This window comes from Schistocerca americana, chromosome 4 (genome assembly GCF_021461395.2).
Source record: "Schistocerca americana isolate TAMUIC-IGC-003095 chromosome 4, iqSchAmer2.1, whole genome shotgun sequence".
Taxonomy (NCBI): Eukaryota; Metazoa; Arthropoda; class Insecta; order Orthoptera; family Acrididae; genus Schistocerca; species Schistocerca americana.
The window spans coordinates 58,044,924-58,058,418 of record NC_060122.1 but is presented as its reverse complement, the minus strand read 5'-3'; positions in this window follow the sequence as shown (position 1 = coordinate 58,058,418).

Below are 13,495 nucleotides of genomic sequence, written 5' to 3'. Positions count from 1 at the left end.
ACAGAAATAGCATCCGAATTTAATACAAAATGCACAACGCCGACTTAAGTACAAGTGGACTGACACTCTAACTTTCTTTGATTTGAACCTCTTCTGTGAGTCCAGTTTTGGATTCCGATGCTTCACTTCAGGTTTACTGTATACCTTAGACTTTCTTATTGACGATGAAGCATAGAAATTGCATCGGAATTGAATTCAAAAGGCACAATGCCGACTTAAGTACAAGAGGACTGACACTCTAACTTTCAATGATTTGAACCTCTCGTGTGAGTCCAGTTTTAGATTCCGATGCTTCACTTCATTTTTACTGTATACCTTAGACCTTCTTATTGACGATGAAGCATAGAAATTGCATCGGAATTGAATTCAAATGGCACAATGCCGACTTAAGTACAAGAGGACTGACACTCTAACTATCTATGATTTGAACCTCTCCTGAGAGTCGAGTTTTAGATTCCGATGCTTCACTTCAGGTTTACTGTATCCCTTGGACCTTCTTATTGACGATGAAACACAGAGATTGCATCGGAATTTAATACAAAATGCACAATGCCGACTTAAGCACAAGGGGAATGACATTCTAACTTTCGATAGTTTGAACCTCTCCTGTGAGTCCAGTTTTAGATTCCGATGCTTTACTTCATGTTTACTGTATCGTTTGAACCCTCTTATTGACGATGAAACACAGAAATTGCATCCGAATTTAAAACAAATGGCACAATGCCGAGTTAAGTACAAGAGGACTGACACTCTAACTTTCTATGGTTTGAACCTCTCCTGTGAGTCCAGTTTTAGTTTCCGATGCTTCACTTCAGGTTTACTGTATCCCTTGGACCTTCTTATTGACGATGAACCACAGAAATTGCTTCCGAATTTAATACAAAAGGCACAATGCCGACTTAAGTACAAGAGGACTGACACTCTAACTTTCTATGATTTGAACCTCTCCTCTGAGTCCAGTTTTAGATTCCGATGCTTCACTTCAGGTTTACTGTATCCCTAGGAAATTCTTATTGACGATGAAACACAGAAATTGCATCCGAATGTAATACAAAAGGCACAATTCCAACTTAAGTACAAGAGGACTGACACTCTAACTTTCTATGATTTGAACCTCTCCTGTGAGTCCAGTTTTAGATTTCGATGCTTCACTTCAGGTTTACCGTATCCCTTGGACCTTCTTATTGACGATGAAACACAGAAATAGCATCCGAATTTAATACAAAATGCACAATGCCGACTTAAGTACAAGAGGACTGACACTCTAACTTTCTTTGATTTGAACCTCTCCTGTGAGTCCAGTTTTAGATTCCGATGCTTCACTTCAGGTTTACTGTAACCCTTGGACCATCTTCTTGACGATAAAGCACAGAAATTGCATCGGAATTAAATTCAAAAGGCAGAATGCCGACTTAAGTGCCAGAGGACGGACACTCTCATTTTCTATGATTTGAACTTCTCCTGTGAGTCCAATTTTTTGATTCTCATGCTTCACCTCAGGTTTGCTGTATACCTTGCACCTTCTTATTGACGATGAAACACAGAAATTGCATCCGAATTTAATACAAGAGGCACAATGCCGACTTTCGTACAACAGGACTGACAGTCTCACTTTCTATGATTTGAGCCTCTCCTGTGAGTCCAGTTTTAGTTTCCGATGCTTCACTTAAGGTTTACTGTATCCCTTGGACCATCTTATTGACGATGACACACAGAAATTTCATCCGATTTTAATACAAAAGCACAATGCCGACATAAGTACAAGAGGACTTACACTCTAACTTTCTATGATTTGCACCTTTTTTCTAAGAGTCCAGTTTTAGATTCCGATGCTTCACTTCAGGTTAGCTGTATGCCTTGGACCTTCTTACTGACGATGAATCACAGAAATTACATCCGAATTTAATACAAAAGGCACAATGCCGACTTAAGTACAAGCGGACTGACACTCTAACGTTCTATGATTTGAACCGCTCCTATGAGTCTAGTTTTAGATTCCGATGCTTCACTTCAGGTTCACTGTATCCCTTGGAAATTCTTATTGACGATGAAACACAGAAATTGCATCTGAATTTAATACAAAAGGCACAATTCCAACTTAAGTACAAGAGGACTGACCCTCTAACTTTCTATGAGTTGAACCTCTCCTGTGAGTCTAGTTTTAGATTTCGATGCTTCACTTCAGGTTTACTGTATCCCTTAGACCTTCTTATTGACGATGAAACACAGAAATAGCATCCGAATTTAATACAAAATGCACAACGCCGACTTAAGTACAAGTGGACTGACACTCTAACTTTCTTTGATTTGAACCTCTCCTGTGAGTCCAGTTTTGGATTCCGATGCTTCACTTCAGGTTTACTGTATACCTTAGACTTTCTTATTGACGATGAAGCATAGAAATTGCATCGGAATTGAATTCAAAAGGCACAATGCCGACTTAAGTACAAGAGGACTGACACTCTAACTTTCAATGATTTGAACCTCTCGTGTGAGTCCAGTTTTAGATTCCGATGCTTCACTTCGTTTTTACTGTATACCTTAGACCTTCTTATTGACGATGAAGCATAGAAATTGCATCGGAATTGAATTCAAATGGCACAATGCCGACTTAAGTACAAGAGGACTGACACTCTAACTATCTATGATTTGAACCTCTCCTGAGAGTCGAGTTTTAGATTCCGATGCTTCACTTCAGCCTTACTGTATCCCTTGGACCTTCTTATTGACGAAGAAACACAGAGATTGCATCGGAATTTAATACAAAATGCACAATGCCGACTTAAGTACAAGGGGAATGACATTCTAACTTTCTATAGTTTGAACCTCTCCTGTGAGTCCAGTTTTAGATTCCGATGCTTTACTTCATGTTTACTGTATCGCTTGAACCCTCTTATTGACGATGAAACACAGAAATTGCATCCGAATTTAATACAAATGGCACAATGCCGAGTTAAGTACAAGAGGACTGACACTCTAACTTTCTATGGTTTGAAGCTCTAATGTGAGTCCAGTTTTAGTTTCCGATGCTTCACTTCAGGTTTACTGTATCCCTTGGACCTTCTTATTGACGATGAAACACAGAAATTGCTTCCGAATTTAATACAAAAGGCAGAATGCCGACTTAAGTACAAGAGGACTGACACTCTAACTTTCTATGATTTGAACCCGTCCTGTGAATCCAGTTTTAGATTCAGATGCTTCACATCAGGTTTAGTGTATCCCTTGGACATTCCTATTGACAATGAAACACAGAAAATGCATCGGAATTTAATACAAAATGCACAATGCCGACTTAAGTACAAGGGGAATGACAGTCTAACTTTCTATATTTTGAACCTCTCCTGTGAGTCCAGTTTTAGATTCCGATGCTTCACTTCAGGTTTACTGTATCCCTTGGACCTTCTTATTGACGATGAAACACAGAAATTGCAACCGAATTTAAGGAAAAATGACAGTGCCGACTTAAGTACAAGAGGACTGACACTCAATCTTTCTATGATTTGAACCTCTCCATTGAGTCCAGTTTTAGATTCCGATGCTTCACTTCAGGTTTACTGTATCCCTTAGACCTTCTTATTGACGATGAAACACAGAAATTGCATCCGAATTTAATACAATAGGCACAATGCCGACTTACATACATGTGGACTGACACTCTCACTTTCTATTGTTTGAACTCCTCCTGTGAGTCCAGTTTTAGTTTCCGATGCTTCACTTCAGGTTTACTGTATCCCTTGGACCTTCTTATTGACGATGAAACACAGAAATTGCTTCCGAATTTAATACAAAAGGCACAATGTCGACTTAAGTACAAGAGGACTGACACTCTAACTATCTATGATTTGGACCTCTCCTGTGAGTCCAGTTTTAGATTCCGATGCTTCACATCAGGTTTACTGTATCCCTTGGACCTTCTTATTGACGATGAAACACAGAGATTGCATCCGAGTTTAATAGAAAATGCACAATGCCGACTTAAGTTCAAGGGGAATGACACTCTAACTTTCTATGATTTGAACCTCTCCTGTGAGTCCAGTTTTAGATTCCGATGCTTCACTTCAGGTTTACTGTATCCCTTGGACCTTCTTATTGACGATGAAACACAGAAATTGCATCCGAATTTAATACAAAAGGCACAATGCCCACTAAAGTACAAGAGGACTGACTCTCTAACTTTCTATGATTTGAACTTCACATGTGTGTCCAGTTTTACATCCCGATGCTACACTTCAGGTTCACTGTATACCTTGGACATTCTTATTGACGATGAAACACAGAAATTGCATCCGAATTTAATACAAGAGGCACAATGCCGACTTTCGTACAACAGGACTGACAGTCTCACTTTCTATGATTTGAGCCTCTCCTGTGTGTCCAGTTTTAGTTTCAGATGCTTCACTTAAGGTTTACTGTATCCCTTGGACCTTCTTATTGACGATGACACACAGAAATTTCATCCGATTTTAATACAAAAGCACAATGCCGACATAAGTACAAGAGGACTTACACTCTAACTTTCTATGATTTGCACCTTTCCTAAGAGTCCAGTTTTAGATTCCGATGCTTCACTTCAGGTTAGCTGTATACCTTGGACCTTCTTACTGACGATGAATCACAGAAATTACATCCGAATTTAATACAAAAGGCACAATGCCGACTTAAGTACAAGCGGACTGACACTCTAACGTTCTATGATTTGAATCTCTCCTGTGAGTCCAGTTTTAGATTCCGATGCTTTACTTTGGGTTTACTGTACCCCTTGGACCTTCTTATTGACGATGAAACACAGAAATGGCATCCGAATTTAATACAAAAGGCACAATGCCGACTTAAGTACAAGAGGACTGACTCTCTAACTTTCTATGATTTGAACCTCTCCTGTGAGTCTAGTTTTAGATTCCGATGCTTCACTTCAGGTTTACTGTATCCCTTGGAAATTCTTATTGACGATGAAACACAGAAATTGCATCTGAATTTAATACAAAAGGCACAATTCTAACTTAAGTACAAGAGGACTGACCCTCTAACTTTCTGTGATTTGAACCTCTCCTGTGAGTCTAGTTTTAGATTGCGATGCTTCACTTCAGGTTTACTGTATCCCTTGGACCTTCTTATTGACGATGAAACACAGAAATAGCATCCGAATTTAATACAAAATGCACAATGCCGACTTAAGTACAAGGGGACTGACACTCTAACTTTCTTTGATTTGAACCCTTCCTGTGAGTCCAGTTTTAGATTCCGATGCTTCACTTCAGGTTTACTGTATACCTTAGACCTTCTTATTGACGATGAAGCATAGAAATTGCATCGGAATTGAATTCAAAATGCACAATGCCGACTTAAGTACAAGAGGACTGACACTCTAACTTTCAATGATTTGAACCTCTCGTGTGAGTCCAGTTTTAGATTAAGATGCTTCACTTCATTTTTACTATATACTTTAGACCTTCTTATTGACGATGAAGCATAGAAATTGCATCGGAATTGAATTCAAAAGAAACAATGCCGACTTAAGTACAAGAGGACTGACACTCTAACTATCTATGATTTGAACCTCTCCTGTGAGTCGAGTTTTAGATTCCGATGCTTCACTTCAGGTTTACTGTATCCCTTGGACCTTCTTATTGACGATGAAACACAGAGATTGCATCGGAATTTAATACAAAATGCACAATGCCGACTTAAGTACAAGGGGAATGACACTCTAACTTTCTATGGTTTGAACCTCTGCTGTGAGTCCAGTTTTAGATTCCGATGCTTTACTTCATGTTTACTGTATCGTTTGAACCCTCTTATTGACGATGAAACACAGAAATTGCATCCGAATTTAATACAAATGGCACAATGCCGAGTTAAGTACAAGAGGACTGACACTCTAACTTACTATGGTTTGAACCTCTCCTGTGAATCCAGTATTAGTTTCCGATGCTTCACTTCAGGTTTACTGTATCCCTTGGACATTCTTATTGACGATGAAACACAGAAAATGCATCGGAATTATATACAAAATGCACAATGCCGACTTAAGTACAAGGGGAATGACACTCTAACTTTCCATGATTTGAACCTCTCCTGTGAGTCCAGTTTTAGATTCCGATGCTTAACTTCAGGTTTACTGTATCCCTTGGACCTTCTTATTGACGATGAAACACAGAAATTGCATTCGAATTTAATACAAGAGGCACAATGCCGACTTACATACAAGAGGACTGACACTCTCACTTTCTATTGGTTGAACCTCTCCTGTGAGTCCAGTTTTAGTTTCCGATGCTTCACTTCAGGTTTACTGTATCCCTTGGACCTTCTTATTGACGATGAAACACAGAAATTGCTTCCGAATTTAATACTAAAGGCACAATGCCGACTTAAGTACAAGAGGACTGACACTCTAACTTTCTATGATTTGAACCCCTCCTGTGAATCCAGTTTTAGATTCAGATGCTTCACATCAGGTTTAGTGTATCCCTTGGACATTCTTATTGTCGATGAAACACAGAAAATGCATCGGAATTAAATTCAAAAGGCACAATGCCGACTTAAGTACAAGAGGACTGACACTCTAACTTTCTATGATATCAACCTCACCTGTGTGTCCAGTTTTACATCCCGATGCTACACTTCACGTTCACTGTATACCTTGGACCTTCTTATTGACGATGAAACACAAAAATTGCATCCGAATTTAATACAAAAGGCACAATGCCGACTTAAGTACAAGCGGAGTGACACTTTAACTTTCTATGATTTGAAAGTTCCTGTGAGTCCAGTTTTAGATTCCGATGCTTCACTTCAGGTTTACTGTAACCCTTGGACCATCCTCTTGACAATAAAGCACAGAAATTGCATCGGAATTAAATTCAAAAGGCACAATGCCGACTTAAGTACAAGAGGACGGACACTCTCACATCCTATGATTTGAACTTCTCCTGTGAGTCCAGTTTTAGATTCTGATGCTTCACTTCAGGTTTACTGTATACCTTGGACCTTCTTATTGACGATGAAACACAGAAATTGCATCCGTATTTAATACAAGAGGCACAATGCCGACTTTCGTACAAGAGGACTGACAGTCTCACTTTCTATGATTTGAACCTCTCCTGTGAGTCCAGTTTTAGTTTCCGATGCTTCACTTCAGGTTTACTGTATCCCTTGGACCTTCTTATTGACGATGAAACACAGAAATTGCTTCCGAATTTAATACAAAAGGCACAATGTCGACTTAAGTACAAGAGGACTGACACTCTAACTATCTATGATTTGGACCTCTCCTGTGAGTCCAGTTTTAGATTCCGATGCTTCACATCAGGTTTACTGTATCCCTTGGACCTTCTTATTGACGATGAAACACAGAGATTGCATCCGAATTTAATAGAAAATGCACAATGCCGACTTAAGTTCAAGGGGAATGACACTCTAACTTTCTATGCTTTGAACCTCTCCTGTGAGTCCAGTTTTAGATTCCGATGCTTCACTTCAGGTTTACTGTATCCCTTGGACCTTCTTATTGACGATGAAACACAGAAATTGCATCCGAATTTAATACAAAAGGCACAATGCCGACTAAAGTACAAGAGGACTGACTCTCTAACTTTCTATGATTTGAACTTCACATGTGTGTCCAGTTTTACATCCCGATGCTACACTTCAGGTTTACTGTATCCCTTGGACCTTCTTATTGACGATGAAACACAGAAATTGCATCCGAATTTAATACAAAGGCACAATGCCGACTAAAGTACAAGAGGACTGACAGTCTCACTTTCTATGATTTGAGCGTCTCCTGTGAGTCTAGTTTTAGTTTCCGATGGTTCACTTAAGGTTTACTGTATCCCTTGGACCTTCTTATTGACGATGACACACAGAAATTTCATCCGATTTTAAAACAAAAGCACAATGCCGACATAAGTACAAGAGGACTTACACTCTAACTTTCTATGATTTGCACCTTTCCTAAGAGTCCAGTTTTACATTCCGATGCTTCACTTCAGGTTAGCTGTATACCTTGGACCTTCTTACTGACGATGAATCACAGAAATTACATCCGAATTTAATACAAAAGGCACAATGCCGACTTAAGTACAAGCGGACTGACACTCTAACGTTCTATGATTTGAATCTCTCCTGTGAGTCCAGTTTTAGATTCCGATGCTTTACTTTGGGTTTACTGTATCCCTTGGACCTTCTTATTGACGATGAAACACAGAAATGGCATCCGAAATTAATACAAAAGGCACAATGCCGACTTAAGTACAAGAGGACTGACTCTCTAACTTTCTATGATTTGAACCTCTCCTGTGAGTCTAGTTTTAGATTCCGATGCTTCACTTCAGGTTTACTGTATCCCTTGGAAATTCTTATTGACGATGAAACACAGAAATTGCATCTGAATTTAATACAAAAGGCACAATTCTAACTTAAGTACAAGAGGACTGACCCTCTAACTTTCTATGATTTGAACCTCTCCTGTGAGTCTAGTTTTAGATTCCGATGCTTCACTTCAGGTTTACTGTATCCCTTGGACCTTCTTATTGACGATGAAACACAGAAATAGCATCCGAATTTAATACAAAATGCACAATGCCGACTTAAGTACAAGAGGACTGACACTCTAACTTTCTTTGATTTGAACCCTTCCTGTGGGTCCAGTTTTAGATTCCGATGCTTCACTTCAGGTTTACTGTATACCTTAGACCTTCTTATTGACGATGAAGCATAGAAATTGCATCGGAATTGAATTCAAAAGGCACAATGCCGACTTAAGTACAAGAGGACTGACACTCTAACTTTCAATGATTTGAACCTCTCGTGTGAGTCCAGTTTTAGATTCCGATGCTTCACTTCATTTTTACTATATACTTTAGACCTTCTTATTGACGATGAAGCATAGAAATTGCATCGGAATTGAATTCAAAAGGCACAATGCCGACTTAAGTACAAGAGGACTGACACTCTAACTATCTATGATTTGAACCTCTCCTGTGAGTCGAGTTTTAGATTCCGATGCTTCACTTCAGGTTTACTGTATCCCTTGGACCTTCTTATTGACGATGAAACACAGAGATTGCATCGGAATTTAATACAAAATGCACAATGCCGACTTAAGTACAAGGGGAATGACACTCTAACTTCCTATGATTTGAACCTCTGCTGTGAGTCCAGTTTTAGATTCCGATGCTTTACTTCATGTGTACTGTATCGTTTGAACCCTCTTATTGACGATGAAACACAGAAATTGCATCCGAATTTAATACAAATGGCACAATGCCGAGTTAAGTACAAGAGGACTGACACTCTAACTTACTATGGTTTGAACCTCTCCTGTGAATCCAGTTTTAGTTTCCGATGCTTCACTTCAGGTTTACTGTATCCCTTGGACATTCTTATTGACGATGAAACACAGAAAATGCATCGGAATTATATACAAAATGCACAATGCCGACTTAAGTACAAGGGGAATGACACTCTAACTTTCCATGTTTTGAACCTCTCCTGTGAGTCCAGTTTTAGATTCCGATGCTTAACTTCAGGTTTACTGTATCCCTTGGACCTTCTTATTGACGATGAAAGACAGAAATTGCATCCGAATTTAATACAAGAGGCACAATGCCGACTTACATACAAGAGGACTGACACTCTCACTTTCTATTGGTTGAACCTCTCCTGTGAGTCCAGTTTTAGTTTCCGATGCTTCACTTCAGGTTTACTGTATCCCTTGGACCTTCTTATTGACGATGAAACACAGAAATTGCTTCCAAATTTAATACTAAAGGCACAATGCCGACTTAAGTACAAGAGGACTGACACTCTAACTTTCTATGATTTGAACCTCACCTGTGTGTCCAGTTTTACATCCCGATGCTACACTTCAGGGTCACTGTATACCTTGGTCCTTCTTATTGACGATGAAACACAAAAATTGCATCCGAATTTAATACAAAAGGCACAATGCCGACTTAAGTACAAGCGGAGTGACACTCTAACTTTCTATGATTTGAAAGTCTCCTGTGAGTCCAGTTTTAGATTCCGATCCTTCACTTCAGGTTTACTGTAACCCTTGGACCATCCTCTTGACAATAAAGCACAGAAAGTGCATCGGAATTAAATTCAAAAGGCACAATGCCGACTTAAGTACAAGAGGACGGACACTCTCACTTCCTATGATTTGAACTTCTCCTGTGAGTCCAGTTTTATATTCTGATGCTTCACTTCAGGTTTACTGTATACCTTGGACCTTCTTATTGACGATGAAACACAGAAATTGCATCCGTATTTAATACAAGAGGCACAATGCCGACTTTCGTACAAGAGGACTGACAGTCTCACTTTCTATGATTTGAACCTCTCCTGTGAGTCCAGTTTTAGTTTCCGATGCTTCACTTAAGATTTACTGTATCCCTTGGACCTTCTTATTGACGATGAAACACAGAAATTGCATCCGAATTTAATACAAAAGGCACAATGCCGACTTAAGTACAAGAGGACTGAAACTCTAACTTTCTATGATTTGAACCTCTCCTGTGAGTCCAGTTTCAGATTCCGATGCTTCACTTTGGGTTTACTGTATCCGTTGGACCTTCTTATTGACGATGAAACACAGAAATTGCATCCGAATTTAATACAAAAGGCACAATGCCGACTTAAGTACAAGAGGACTGACTCTCTAACTTTCTGTGATTTGAACCTCTCCTGTGAGTCCAGTTTTAGATTCCGATGCTTCACTTCAGGTTTACTGTATCCCTTGGAAATTCTTATTGACGATGAAACACAGAAATTGCATCCGAATTTAATACAAAAGGCACAATTCCAACTTACGTACAAGAGGACTGACACTCTAACTTTCTATGATTTGAACCTCTCCTGTCAGTCCAGTTTTAGATTTCGATGCTTCACTTTAGGTTTACTGTATCCCTTGGACCTCCTTATTGACGATGAAACACAGAAATAGTATCCGAATATAATACAAAAGGCATAATGCCGACTTAAGTACAAGAGGACTGACACTCTAACTATCTATGATTTGAACCTCTCCTGTGAGTCCAGTTTTAGATTCCGATGCTTCACTTCAGGTTTACTGTATCCCTTGGACCTTCTTATTGACGATGAAACACAGAAATTGCATCCGAAATTAAGAAAAATGACAGTGCCGACTTAAGTACAAGAGCACTGACACTCTATCTTTCTATGATTTGAACCTCTCCTGTGAGTCCAGTTTTAGATTCCGATGCTTCACCTCAGGTTTACTGTAACCCTTGGACCATCCTCTTGACAATAAAGCACAGAAATTGCATCGGAATTTAATACAAAAGGCACAATGCCGACTTTCGTACAAGAGGACTGACAGTCTCACTTTCTATGATTTGAACCTCTCCTGTGAGTCCAGTTTTAGTTTCCGATGCTTCACTTAAAGTTTACTGTATCCCTTGGACCTTCTTATTGACGATGAAACACAGAAATTGCATCCGAATTTAATACAAAAGGCACAATGCCGACTTAAGCACAAGAGGACTGAAACTCTAACTTTCTATGATTTGAACCTCTCCTGTGAGTCCAGTTTCAGATTTCGATGCTTCACTTTGGGTTTACTGTATCCGTTGGACCTTCTTATTGACGGTGAAACACAGAAATTGCATCCGAATTTAATACAAAAGGCACAATGCCGACTTAAGTACAAGAGGACTGACTCTCTAACTTTCTATGATTTGAACCTCTCCTGTGAGTCCAGTTTTAGATTCCGATGCTTCACTTCAGGTTTACTGTATCCGTTGGAAATTCTTATTGACGATGAAACACAGAAATTGCATCCGAATTTAATACAAAAGGCACAATTCCAACTTAAGTACAAGAGGACTGACACTCTAACTTTCTATGATTTGAACCTCTCCTGTGAGTCCAGTTTTAGATTTCGATGCTTCACTTCAGGTTTACTGTATCCCTTGGACCTTCTTATTAACGATGAAACACAGAAATTGCATCCGAAATTAAGGAAAAATGACAGTGCCGACTTAAGTACAAGAGCACTGACACTCTATCTTTCTATGATTTGAACCTCTCCTGAGAGTCCAGTTTTAGATTCCGATGCTTCACTTCAGGTTTACTGTAACCCTTGGACCATCCTCTTGACAATAAGGCACAGAAATTGCATCGGAATTAAATTCAAAAGGCACAATGCCGACTTAAGTACAAGAGGACGGACACTCTCACTTCCTATGATTTGAACTTCTTCTGTGAGTCCAGTTTTAGATTCTGATGCTTCACTTCAGGTTTACTGTATACCTTGGACCTTCTTATTGACGATGAAACACAGAAATTGCATCCGTATTTAATACAAGAGGCACAATGCCGACTTTCGTACAAGAGGACTGACAGTCTCACTTTCTATGATTTGAACCTCTCCTGTGAGTCCAGTTTTAGTTTCCGATGCTTCACTTAAGGTTTACTGTATCCCTTGGACCTTCTTATTGACGATGAAACACAGAAATTGCATTTGAATTTAATACAAAGGGCACAATGCCGACTTAAGTACAAGAGGACTGAAACTCTAAATTTCTATGATTTGAACCTCTCCTGTGAGTCCAGTTTCAGATTCCGATGCTTCACTTTGGGTTTACTGTATCCGTTGGACCTTCTTATTGACGATGAAACACAGAAATTGCATCTGAATTTAATACAAAAGGCACAATGCCGACTTAAGTACAAGAGGACTGACTCTCTAACTTTCTATGATTTGAACCTCTCCTGTGAGTCCAGTTTTAGATTCCGATGCTTCACTTCAGGTTTACTGTATCCCTTGGAAATTCTTATTGACGATGAAACACAGAAATTGCATCCGAATTTAATACAAAAGGCACAATTCCAACTTAATTACAAGAGGACTGACACTCTAACTTTCTATGATTTGAACCTCTCCTGTGAGTCCAGTTTTAGATTTCGATGCTTCACTTCAGGTTTACTGTATGCCTTGGACCTTCTTATTGACGATGAAACACAGAAATAGCATCCGAATATAATACAAAATGCACAATGCCGACTTAAGTACAAGAGGACTGACACTCTAACTTTCTTTGATTTGAACCTCTCCTGTGAGTCCAGTTTTAGATTCCGATGCTTCACTTCAGGTTTACTGTATACCTTAGACCTTCTTATTGACGATGAAGCATAGAAATTGCATTGGAATTGAATTCAAAAGGCATAATGCCGACTTAAGTACAAGAGGACTGACACTCTAACTTTCAATGATTTGAACCTCTCCTGTGAGTCCAGTTTTAGATTCCGATGCTTCACTTCATTTTCACTATATACCTTAGACCATCTTATTGACGAAGAAGCATAGAAATTGCATCGGAATTGAATTCAAAAGGCACAATGCCGACTGAAGTACAAGAGGACTGACACTCTAACTATCTATGATTTGAACCTCTCCTGTGAGTCCAGTTTTAGATTCCGATGCTTCACTTCAGGTTTACTGTATCCCTTGGCCTTCTTATTGACG